Raw genomic sequence first — 12888 nt, 5'->3', positions numbered from 1 at the left:
TCGGGCAAGAGATGTAGGGAGGGGATTTCTGAAAGAGAACCTGACTCAGTGGGCGATAGTGAAGCTGGAACCCGCTACCTACGAAGGTGGCGGAAGCAGAGATGATCTGTGATTTCAAAAAGCACTTGGATGGGCACTTGAGGGAAGTAAACGTGCAGGGCTACGGGTTTAGAATGGGGGAATGGGACTGACCAGACCCACCACAGAGAGCCAGCAGGGACTTGACAGGCCAAATGGCCTCCTTCAGAGTCATAATGACTCTGTAACTCCACTTCCAAAGCTAGTTGTTCGCAGCAAAATTCTTCAGGCCATCCTGAAACTATCGGAGGCCCAAATTAATGGCGTCTTTTTAACTTTGTGGATCAAATCGTGACCGATTTAAACCTGGGCTTCTGTTAGCAATCTGTTTTTAAGTACAAGGTGAAATTCTAAATCTGGATAAAAACCTTGCATAGAATGGAACTGCCCTCCTCAAAGGGTGATAACAAACAATAGTTTCAGCAAATGTTTGGATAAGCGTTTACTTCCTCCAAAGCGAAAATAAACCATGTGGCGCGAAGGAATTGTAGATAACACGTTCTGGCCAAACAATGGAGCCAGCTCTGGATTTCCACAGCATTCCCCCACTGTGCAACATGTCCTTCCATAGAATGATTAATATCATTCCCATCCAGACACTAAACCACCATCTGCGATTCACAGATGCAGCTACTTACAGCAGGAAACAAATGAGTCATTGAAATAAGTCCAAAAAGCAAAGCCACTTGGAAACACAAAAAGGGCTGAACCACCCATTTCTTCTGTGGGTCTCCTCCGTTTGGATCGGGATACTGATTATTCTAATCAGAGCTCCTGGGCTTATTCACTATTGGTGACATACTTTCTCAGAAGTACAAACCTGCTTTATGTGTAGTTCTATAATTTGCTTTAATGTCTTTTGGATCATGACTTATGGGGGGGTGGGGGGCACAGTAGCACAGTGGTCAGCACAGTTGCTTCACAGCTCCAGGGTCCCAGGTTCGATTCCCGGCTTGGGTCACTGTCTGTGCGGAGTCTGCACGTCCTCCCCGTGTGTGCGTGGGTTTTCTCCGGGTGCTCCGGTTTCCTCCCACAGTCCAAAGATGTGCAGGTTAGGTGGATTGGCCATGCTAAATTGCCCTTAGTGTCCAAAAAGGTTGGGTGGGGTTATTGGGTTACAGGGATAGGGTGGATGTGTGGGCTTGGGTCGGGTGCTCGTTCCAAGGGCCAGTGCAGACTCGATGGGCCGAATGGCCTCTTTCTGAACTGTAAATTCTATGATTCCATGATCAAATCTTAAGCCAAGGCCTGGTCTGCTCCTTCAAGTGAACATAAAGATCCCATGGCATTGTTTTGAAGATTAGACGAGTTATCCCCGGTGTCCTGACCAACCTTGGTCCCTCGATGCAGCAAGAAAAACAGATGATCTGGTCACTATCACATTGCTGTGTGTGAGAGCTTCCTGTGTGCAAATTGGGCTGCTGTGCTTCCACAGTGACTACACTTCAAAAAGCATCACACTGCCTGTCAAGTGCTTTGGGTCATTTGGGGGTTAGGAAAGAGGCCAAATAAATGCAGGTCTTGCTTTAAAAAAAAAAAAATCAGTCCATTTATCCTCGGCCAAGAAACATCTGGGGCACGATTCTCCGGCCTCGTTGTGTTCTTGCTCGAGCGGGATTAAGCCGGTGAGTAACTGGAGAGGCGGAAAATGAGAACTGCGATACAACCGGCTGGCGTCCGTGGGCGAAATAGGGATCTCGCCGTAGCGTGGCGAGAAACCGATTATCACCACTTGAGCCCTATTTCCATACAATTAATGAGAGCCACCCCATATCCAATGGCCTCCTGTAATTCAGCGGCCTCCCCAGCAAGTGGTCACGCTGGCGCCGAGTTGTACTCCTTTTGAACCTGGAAGATGGGCTGCTGCGGGGAGCCGAGGAGGTGTGGCCATCTCTCCTCACAGGTAATGAACGCGGGGCACTGGGCTTGCTGCCCCTGTGCTCGGGAGGGGGGGGGAGGGGGGAGCAACCGAGGGGTGGGCCACCATGGGGGCTGGGGCTGGGGAGATGTGCGTGTGTCCGCCATGCCAACCCTTGTACCGTGTGTTCCCATGCCGGGGTCAACCCTAGCCCCTGCCTGTCTGCCCCAACGACCACCCTGAACTCCCACTGACTGCCAAAGCCTATGGCCGTGTGGCTGAAGGCTATTGCTAATAAGGAAGTGGCAATCATGGTTAAGTGAGCACTTCACACAACCAAAGTGGGTGGGCGGGCCATGTAGCATGTGGGAGTCATTGCCCAGCATCCCAATCACACCTTGATGCCTGGACATTGCGGGAGGCAACACCACACACGCAGCAGTCAACCTCTGAATAACCCAGGAGATGGGCCCCAGCCCTGTCACATGTCCACAGCTGGGTGTGCATGGGCAGGGCGTTACCGGAGGGGGTGGGGGGGTGGGGGGGTGGGGGGGGGGGGGGGGGGGGCGCATGGGATTAGTGGTTGGCCCGCATTGTGGAACAAAGAGCCAGAGGAGTCATACTGGTTGTGTGGATGGTATTTTAATGTTCCCTGTACCTGTGTCCATCAGTGCCCCACTATCCGAATGGTGCTGCCCCACTATCACCAACCACCCCCTCCCCCCTTCGCACACACCACTCCTTACCCCCACCTGCCCTCGTCTTCCCCCCTCAGTACCCTCAGTGATGCTCGATGTGCTTGGCCTTCCTATCTCTACCACTACGTCTAGGTGTGTCCCCAAGATGCACATCAGATGTGGGGGCAGCCAGTTGCTTACCTTGACCTGTGACCTTTGATGCCCCTGGCGAGCGTCCTCAGGGGCCGGAGGGCCCCGGTGCACAGCCATGCCGCCCTATTCCGGGTGCTGACTGCGAGACACGGCCTGATCAGAGGGGTGGAACTCGGGGCAGCTAGTAACCATCGTCGCTAGTCCAAAGGACGTGTCTGGGTTGCCACCCGGCGTCCCCTCCTCCCGGTCGGTACCAATAGGGCCCTGAGTTTCACCTCGGAATGGAGGGGCAGCTAGTTTGAGTCCCGGCTGCTCTTGCAGCTTTTGGCTCTGCCAGTCCTGGCAGCTCCCCGATGCCGGCACCAAGATGTCGATGCTCCTCAGCGATGCTCCTCAGTGACTGGGACATGCTCTGCAGTAATTCGGCAATGCCCACCTGCAACCAGGACAAACCCCGCAGTGCCTCGTCCATTCCCATCTGAGAGTGGGAGATGTCCCACATCACCTCAAGGTCAGCCTGGTACTGGGTCACGTGCCCATCGCGTCGGACATTCTGCCAAGGCCCTCAGCCATGGCAGTCACCGACTGCGCCACGCCTTGGACCCCTTCACTAATGGTGCCGACGTTGTGCACCAGGCTCTCCACTGCGGTAGCCACCCAAGCAGTGTTGCCCTCGGTGCCACGCATTGCGGGCGAGATCTCCTGTGCCCGTAGCATCTGGGACTCCTCCAATCGGCTATGGACCTGCTGGAGTGTCACTGACATTTCCCTCTGAGTATCCCGACCGCTCTGTAATGTCTCCACCAGCTCCGGGGAACCCTGTTCCAGAGGCTCAGCATCTGACTGGGACCCAGCTGGGTCCTGGGATCCAGCAGACCTCCGACTGCTCTCTCGCCTGGGGGTTCCTGCCCCCACCTGATGTGCGGTACTCACCAGATTGTGCCCCAGAAGCCTGCCCACTAACCTTTCCCACCCAGGTACGTGTATCTGTGCTGGTGGAGGGTGGGGATTGCAGCTGTGACGCATCGACGGTGGCATCCCCGGAATTCTCCTCCGAGATGGTCTCGCGGGGGAGGTGGGGAAATGGTGGGGACCATCCACTGAGTGTGGAAGGTGAAGACAGGAGCAACCCTACCATGCTATTGAGAGAGAGAGGAAGGGGTGAGCGCACAAGTGTGTGAAATATGGAATGGACACAACTGAGAATCCTGTTTATATTTGTGTCTGAGGGCTTTAGGCTGAAATCCCTGCTATGAGTGCCTCTGTTAATTCGATCGGCACCCTAATGGAATGGCAAGATTTGATGACTGCTGAAAATATGTCCGTCTCAAAATTGGGTGGCCATTTGGGACTAAGGCCCACACTCATCCCCGTCGGCCCCGACAGGCCCCAACAGGCCCCGTCGGCCCCAACAGGCCCCGCTGGCCCCAACAGGCCCCGCTGGCCCCGCCAGGCCCACACTCATCCCCAACAGGCCCCGCCGGCCCCGACAGGCCCACACTCATCCCCAACAGGCCCCGCTGGCCCCGACAGACCCACACTCATCCCCAACAGGCCCCGCCGGCCCCGACAGGCCCACACTCATCCCCAACAGGCCCCACTGGCCCCGCCAGGCCCACACTCATCCCCAACAGGCCCCGCCGGCCCCGACAGGCCCACACTCATCCCCAACAGGCCCCGCTGGCCCCGACAGACCCACACTCATCCCCAACAGGCCCCGCTGGCCCCGACAGACCCACACTCATCCCCAACAGGCCCCGCCAGCCCTGACAGGCCCACACTCATCCCCAACAGGCCCCGCTGGCCCCGCCAGGCCCACACTCATCCCCAACAGGACCCGCTGGCCCCGATAGGCCCACACTCATCCCCAACAGGACCCGCTGGCCCCGATAGGCCCACACTCATCCCCAACAGGCCCCGCTGGCCCCGACAGGCCCACACTCATCCCCAACAGGCCCCGCCAGCCCTGACAGGCCCACACTCATCCCCGACAGGCCCGCCGGCCCCATAAGGCCCCGCCAACCCCGACCGGCCCTGACAGGCCCACACCCATCCCCAACAGGCCCTGACAGGCCCACACTCACCCCAACAGGCCCCGACAGACCCCAACAGGCCCACACTCATCCCTGACAGGCCCCGACAGACCCCAACAGGCCTGCTGCCATTTCACCTTCAATAGAGCGTTGATTGACAGCAGATGGGGCTTCTGTCCACCCTTGGAAAGAAAGTCCTGCCTTGGAGAGCCTTCGGCCAATCGGATTGGCTGACAGTTCTCCAGCCCCTTCAGGCACAGTGGTGCAGTGGCCAGGGAGGTACAGCAGCCCAGTGCCTGAGCCTGAACCGGGGCTACCCTTCAGGTAAGTACCGGTGGTCCCAGAGGCGGAAGGTAGTGGATGCCCTGGGGCGCTGGGGGGGGGGGGGGGGGGGGTGTGATCTCAGTGTTTGGGTGGTTAATTAGGTTGGAGGGGAGGGAAGGCGGCAGAGGGCCGGAGCTCCAAGGTCCCCAAGGGGCGGGCCCCCCAAATCGAAAGGGCCTTCAGATTGAGGCTTCCCGACCGAGATGGATTGTAACATTTTCAGTTCCCCACCCTGCTCTGACAGGTGCTCGCCAATCTAACAGTTCAGTCCCGCCCAAGGCCCTGCTCACTCCGTCCTGATATTAGGGCTGGCTCTCCCTCTCCCCCCTTACCCCTGGTGGGTTCTGAGGCGGGGCGGGTTGGGGGGGGGGGGGGGGAGAGGGGGGACGTAGAACTCGGGCCTAAAAGATCAACAACAGGAAACTTTCCCTTATCTGTAATTCTTTTACAGTTGTCAATGATCCTGTTGGACCCTGGGTGTCGGTAGGACAGCTACGAGGTATTATAAGTGAACTAAAATAGAGTTTCATGATGTTATGTGAACAGTTAGGTGTATGCGCAACTTGGTGCACATCTGCCATCTAGTCGGAGCTTGTAACAAACAGCTAATTTGCACACTGGTTGCTGACAACTTTCAAGGTCAGTCTTGACGGAATGGAGGGACTTCCGAGCAAGCTTCTGAAGAATTTATGGTGCCACAGCTGTTAAGGCCGTAACCGCAATGCTCTCCAAAGATACCGAATGAGGAAGTAGGTCTCTTAGCAGGCTGCTAATGATCAGGTAGAACAGACATACATCATTTTGCAGCATCTGTTCAAATGATAATTATTTTAACAGATGCTACAGCTTGGTGAGTATAATTTCAGAGTTTGATGGAGGAAGAACAGATGATGTTTATGTTTCTGCAGTGACAAACTGTCTCCATTAAATGGAATATCTGGCTATTAAAAACAAGAGCAGTGAAGCTAATAGTCAGTGATGAACAATCTTGCCGCGCAAGCAATTCTGTTTTTAACTTTTCTCTTGAATAATGAAGAATTGTCCATGGATAATTCACAGATAAGTCATAATATTTCCTTAAACCTCATCATAAAAGGAAGTGTTTCACCATTTTATTGGCCGCACTCTATTCCTGCGGCAGGCAAGTTAAATTGAATTATTGCTATTGAAGCTTTTTGTCTTGTACTCATCAGGACAAATTTAAGAATACCAAATTTCAAAGGGAAGAGCAATTTATTTATCTATTTTTTAAAAAAATTTCCAGTTGAGGGGCAATTTAGCGTGGCCAGTCCAACGACCCTGCAGATCTTTGGGTTGTGGGGGTGAGACCCATGCAGACATGGGGAGAATGTGCAAACTCCACATGGACAGTGACCCGGGTCCGGGATTGAACCCCGATCCTCAGCGCCGTGAGGCAGCGGTGCTAACCACCGCGCCACAGTGCTGCCCCGGAAAGAACAATTTATACTGGATGAAAAGAAGTCACACCCGGTCAATGCTCAAATGAGTGTTAAGTGGTCAAGGGCATCTGAGCGTTGGTGGGAGTCGCGTGTTACATGCCGACTCTTAGGATGGCATGCTGGTCATCCTTAAATTTCTACCCCAAATACTAGCACCAATCTGTCAGCCAATCAATTGGACATGGGGACGGACTTGTGGCAGAGCTCACAACCAGCAGCCTACTTCATAGGAACATCGACTCAGTTGATTTAAAAAGACTCTCGCCGACGTACAACAAACAGAAACTGCTGCACCGTCTCCCAGGAAAAGCAGAGGGTTTCTCCAATAAAATGCAACGAGTGAAGGAATATTGAAGTTATGCATAGATCATAGAATTTACAGTGCAGAGGGAGGCCGTTCGGCCCATCGAGTCTGCACCGACCCTGGGAAAGAGCACCCTACCTAAGCCCACACCTCCACCCTATCCCCGTAACCCCACCTAACCTTTTTTGGACACTTAAGGGCAATTTAGCACGGCCATTCCACCTAACCTGCATTTCTTTGGACTATGGGAGGAAACCGGAGCCCCCAGGAGGAAACCCACGCAGAGACAGGGAGACGGGGAGAACACAGACAGTAACCCAAGCCGGGAATCGAACCTGGGATCCTGGAGTTGTGAAGCAACTGTGCTAACCACTGTGCTACCGTGTCACCAATGCAAATTGATTATTCCGCCAGAAAATTATAGCGAGTGAGGGAGAGCTTTAGATGACAAATTATCACCATAACATACCTATATCTGGAGAATGACCTAATTTCTGTATGAACTGGAAATTGTGGTATCACTCTATATGGAGCCATGAGTTTAATGTCTTTGACGAGTGTTCTCACTCTATATTGACATCACAATTATTTAGTGTGTCTGTCGCTTTAAGACTCGCCCTGATTCCTTCACTTTGCTCTGTTCCAGAATCACTTGGTGTCCTAGATTCAGGCTGCATTTAGTGTATTGGCGTAAAGTGAACTACTGTGTTGTAGCATTTCAGGGGTCGTGCAAATGCAGCTTTCAACTCCTACGCAAGACGTCTACCAGCATTAACATTAACTGCCTAGTTTTCCTCTTCCATCATAACGAGACGAGTATCAAAGGGTAGGCATGGACTGCCTTGTGCCAGTTGTATGGGCATAAAATGAGTACAATAGCCTAGTTGCACATGTGGATTAACAGGCAAGCTGTGGTCGAACACACTACACTCCACAATAAATTGCAGTTGCAACCAAGACAGATCCCACGGATTTCTCAACAACCCGCCCAGACGTTAGTACACACTGTGCCCAAAGTATACCTGATTGGTCTCCAGCCTAATATTGGGTGGTACCATTTTTCAGCCATCCCTGGCAACTTTTAATACCCTAACCCATAGATATATCAATTTCATATCTTGGCGATGTCATCATTTAGCAATTCCATTTACACTCCTGAAAAGCATGGCTCCCATTTTTAGCATATATCCCTGAGTCCTAGACTTGCAGAAGTAGTTTCTCTCTACCTACCTGATAGAATTGTAGAATACTTACAGCACACAAGGAGACCATTTGGCCCATCGTGTCTGTACTGGCTCTCTGAAAGAGCAACTCAGTCGATACCACACTCCCCCCTTTTCCTTGTTGCCCGACAAATTGTTTCCATTCAGGGGCTTATCCAGTCCCCTTTTCGGAGCCACATTATCTGCCTCTCCCACACTCTTGGGCAGTGCCTTCCTGATCCTAATCACTCACCTCCTGAACACCTTTTCCTCATGACGTCATTGGTTCTTTTGCCAATCACCTTAAATCAATACCTTCTGATTCTCAACCTTTCCGCCAATGGGAACGGTTTCTCCCTATCCACTATCCAGGCTCCTCATGATTTTGCACCTCTCAAACTTCTCCAAGGAGTGTAGCTTCAGTTACACCAATCTATCCACAAAGCCGAGGTCCCTCTTTCCTAAAACCATTCTTCTACATTCTCTCTGCACCCTCTCGGAAGCCTTGACCGCTTCCCTGAAGTGTGACGCTGGGCGGGATTCTCCGAGCCTCCATGCCGAAATGGCGCGTTCGGCGCGGGGTCGGAGAATGGGGCCTCAGACCCGCGATTGGGTCCGACGCCGGGATGCGAACCTGCGGTGACCGGAGGATCGGCGGCAGTCGCACGCACGTGGTCGATGCGGCGCCAGTCGGGGGCCGTTGAAAGAGGCCCCCACGGCGATTCTCTGTGGTCGACCAGCTGAGTTCCCGCCGGCGTGGTTCACGTATGGTTTCACCCGGCGGGAGCTCGGCGTCACGGCTGCGGTGGCCATCCTGGTGGGGGGCGTGGGATCAGTCTCTGGGGGGGGGGGCCCAACATCGGGGGCCACCGATAGGCGGACACGCGCGATCTGACGGAGCCTACCTTCTTCTGCGCCGGCCCGCTGTGTGGCTCCACCATGTTGCGTGGCGCCGGCATGGAAGTGGCCGCCGTACACATGCGTGGACCCGCGGCGAGCAGTGCATGGCCGCATACGGCAGCTGGAGCAGCGCGGAGCACTCTGGCGCCGTGCCGGGCCCCTGTGGGCTACAGAATCGCTGGGCCAAGGGGCCCATTGGGGCCGGCGTGAAACACTCCGTTTACGCCGGCGTCAACACTTAGCCGCGTTTTGAGAGAATCCCAGCCAGTATTCCAGTTGCGGCCGAATCAGTGTTTTATAAAGGTTCATCAAAGCTTCCATGCTTTGTACTCTTCTCTAAAACCTGAAATCCCGTGTGTCTTTTAACCACTTGCTTAACCTGATCTGCCACCTTCCCTTGGACATATATGCCCCTTTCAGTTCCAGCTTTTTGGGCGGGAATCTCCGGTGGCGTCCGCCTGGGGACTGGAGAATCCCGCCTGAGGTCAATAGACTCCATTGTCCGCGTCCCGCCCGTGCCGTTCTTGCGGCTGGCGGGGTGGAAATATCCAGCCCGTTATCTTCAGAAGTATCTGAATCAGGAGTCAAAAATGAAACGATTATGTTTAAGTCACTTGAGGAAATACTCAAAGGCGGAGCGGGAGGCGGGGCAACCACAGGAAACCTGCAACATTTGAGAGGTGGGGCGGTCAGGATTGAGCTACGTCCTCCGTTCTGGCTATATTGCCGTATCAGACGAGCCTCTATATGGTGAGGCCTTGGTGGATGCAGTCAGCAATAGGGCCACGCTTTGACATGTTGGCTGGGGTGTTCTCTGGCAGGCCTGCAGAGTTTCCTTCTGCTCTATCCATTCACAAAGCTGCTATTGGAACAGAAGATGATGCATTTGCACGGCGCTGTTCTGTTTTCCTGGAAATGTGGGTTTTTCCTTGGTGCCTCCAAGCCGGTCAGATGGAAGGAATGTGAAATATTTGCAGTTGCCGTGGGGGGGGGAGAGAGCAACATTTCCAACCAGAATATGCAGTGGTTATTCTTTGCAGATGGCTGTTCTGGAATGGATGACAGCTGAGCCAAAGCTTTTGAATGAGTGCCCTCTGGCAGACGGACGTGACCAAACACTCATATTTTCTGTGAGGGAGGACTGGGTTGTCCGAGTTCACGAGTTCAGGGTGTGTTAGATGTGATTTTAACCTTGCCTGATTTCCCCACTGACTTGCGGCCGCCATTTGTTTTCACCTGCTGTTCTGAACAGGCAGCAAGGGCACCTACTGGGGTCCTTCTTTAAAGGTGCCAATTGGGCCTCCATGGGGCCTGACTGCTATTTTAACCAGTGAATGAACTTGGCCATTAATGGGCGCTCTCCAGTGTAGAAACGTGACTGGGTTTTACCAACTCCAAGTGCACAACACAGTACTAGGTACAGTGTGGACATTGGGGGGGGGGGGGGGGGGGGGGGGGGGGGGGGGTCTTCAAGTTGTTCCTCAGCCAGGTACAACAATTGACAAAGTGAAACAATAGATGTGGGCATCCCCTACCTTCTGGGATCTGATTGTTTTCCACCAGTGTTGAGAGCATACGTATTATCACACACAATCCTGTCAGTAACACTAACCACATGAAGACCACCATATTCCTCCCACTGGGAACCTCACGATAAGGCTCAGCCTTCGCATTTGGAGACCCCGGTCCTTGCTGAGCACTTTGGCTTCATCCAGTGAGGGTCCTATTCTTTGGCGGGCCACTTGTTTCTCATGGCCATGGTCACCCACCCAACCTGATGGGTCTTCCTCTGAGTGACTAGGGGGAGGCACTTGGCTGCGCATTCGCTCACCGGGACCCTGATGCTCACGAGGCCGCGCATGGGGCGAGATCTACTGGTCGCATTGCGCCGGAAAAGCAGCGCGACGCGGTGGTAGATGCTGGGAGACCCCACTCCCGGGGTCTACCCGGCTTGCCACGCCTCACGAGATCCAACACATCCTCGTAAAACATCACAATGTGAATCCCGCCCCTTGTGGATGGGAACACTTTCTGGCAAATCTGCATATTAGAGTGAGACAGCTAGTCTCGCTCCAATATTTGTTCCCGAGATCTAACCAAGGGGTGGGATCTGACCCGCTGGCCTTGGAGACCTCGGGCGAGCGCCGTTCAGTGTTTATATCTACCAACGGGGACCAGACGGAACGGCACTGGTGGGGATCGCCCAGGGGATCGGAGGCCCCCAGGTGCCTGCCCCCTGACACTGCCAGCCTGGCACCCTGGCAGTGCCACCTGACACCTGTGCACCACTGCCAAGGTGCCCAGGTGGCACTGCCAGCAGGCAGGGGCACTATCAGGATTCCAGGCTGGCACTGCTAAGGTGCCAAGCTGGCACTTTCCACGTGGTGGGGATCGGGCCAGTGGTGCCCTGCATGGGTGTGGGGGGGGGGGGGGGGAGAGTCGCACTGCACTGAGGAATTTAGGTGAGGGGACCGAGGGCCGGGAAACATCCGGCTAATCGTGTGTGTTACGGAATTCTGTCCCCATTCCGGTAGATGGTGCCAATGACCTTGGCTTAAAACTTCTCGTCAAACAACCTGGTGCGGCGCGCCCCCGCCAGCAGCGGGACCCTCCGTCTGGGCAGCCAACCAATGGAGTTTCCCATTGTGGGCACCCCCCCCCCCCCCCCCCCCCCCCCCCCACGCCGTCGGGAAATCTGCGGGCGTGAGTGCGCTGTCGGCGAAACGGAGGATTCCGCCGACCGAGAATCCAGTCCGATAGCTTTGTTCATCCTGAGCTGCTGGAGTTGATCCCAGAGCATTCGCAGGCACCGACCCTGCACGTGTGGCTGAGAGCTGAGCTGAGGCTCTAAAGGATCAACTCAGTCGGAGATGTTTTGACAACGAGAGAGAAATGTTGACTTTCCTTCATTGACGTCTTTAAGTGGCGGGAATATCTCACCCTTGCTGCAATCTCTATTGTCAATAACTCGATGTTTATTGCCAAAAGATGAGGAATTGTAAAGTGTTTGAAGCCTGCACACACACAATGGGGGTGGGAGGATTCAGCAGACTTAAAGCCAAGTCAGCTTTAGGGCCATTTGGAGGGATGTTTCTCGGTGGCTGCACTGCCAGGAATCACTTCGCTACCCAATGGCACTTGGCAGCTTTTTTTGGCCCTGGAGAGTTTCTCCCCGCCCAGACCACAGTCGACGATTTCCTGCTGATGAGATCAGCTCGCCAGCAGCAATGACACCAGATCGGGGCACCATTTTGAGCGGCGGCTCTAAATCCACCCCCGCCTTCAGGCCCCCCACCCCTGCTTTCTAGCCCCCTGCCCCCCAACCCTCAATCTTGTTGAGGCCCCTGGGAACCGCCTGTCACCCCCCCCCCCCCCATCAACCCCCACCCCCCTCCCAATTGGTAAGGCCGCCCAACCCCCCCCCCTGGGCCCGACTCATAGCAGTGCCAGCCTGGCACTGCATGTCTGGCACCCTGGCAGTGCCATCCAGACACCATGGCAATACCGCTGGTGCCCAGGTGACAGGGGGAGATTAATATTGCGCCGGGCAGAGCGAGTCCGATGATTTGCAATTGGCCCAGCGTCCAGCACGGAACACGGTTTGAGGATCTCACACAATTCACTCGTTGCACCCAGATCCACATCAGCCGCAACGGGGAATCCCCCCATCCCCCCCCCCCCCATCCCCCCATCCTCTCCCCCATCCCCCCCCCCCCCCCCCCATGTTGCTTGGACCATAGGAGCATAAGACGCAGAAGGAAGCAAAATTAGGCCATTCGGCCCATCGAGTCTGTTCTGCCATTCGGTTAGATCATGACTGATCTGATATGATAATCCTCAAGCCCACTTTCCCACCTTATCCCCATATCCCTTGATTCCCTGACTGATTAAAAATCTGT

At 54.6% G+C, this 12888-nt stretch overlaps 1 protein-coding gene across 1 annotated transcript in view; it reads left to right on the top strand.

Moving 5' to 3' along the window:
- Positions 1 to 12888, top strand: part of LOC119965783 (acyl-CoA dehydrogenase family member 11-like) — a 122972-nt gene that overhangs the window by 97147 nt on the left and 12937 nt on the right.

Source organism: Scyliorhinus canicula, chromosome 5 (genome assembly GCF_902713615.1).
Source record: "Scyliorhinus canicula chromosome 5, sScyCan1.1, whole genome shotgun sequence".
NCBI classification, from domain to species: domain Eukaryota; kingdom Metazoa; phylum Chordata; class Chondrichthyes; order Carcharhiniformes; family Scyliorhinidae; genus Scyliorhinus; species Scyliorhinus canicula.
This window is presented reverse-complemented; position numbering and strand designations above follow the sequence as displayed.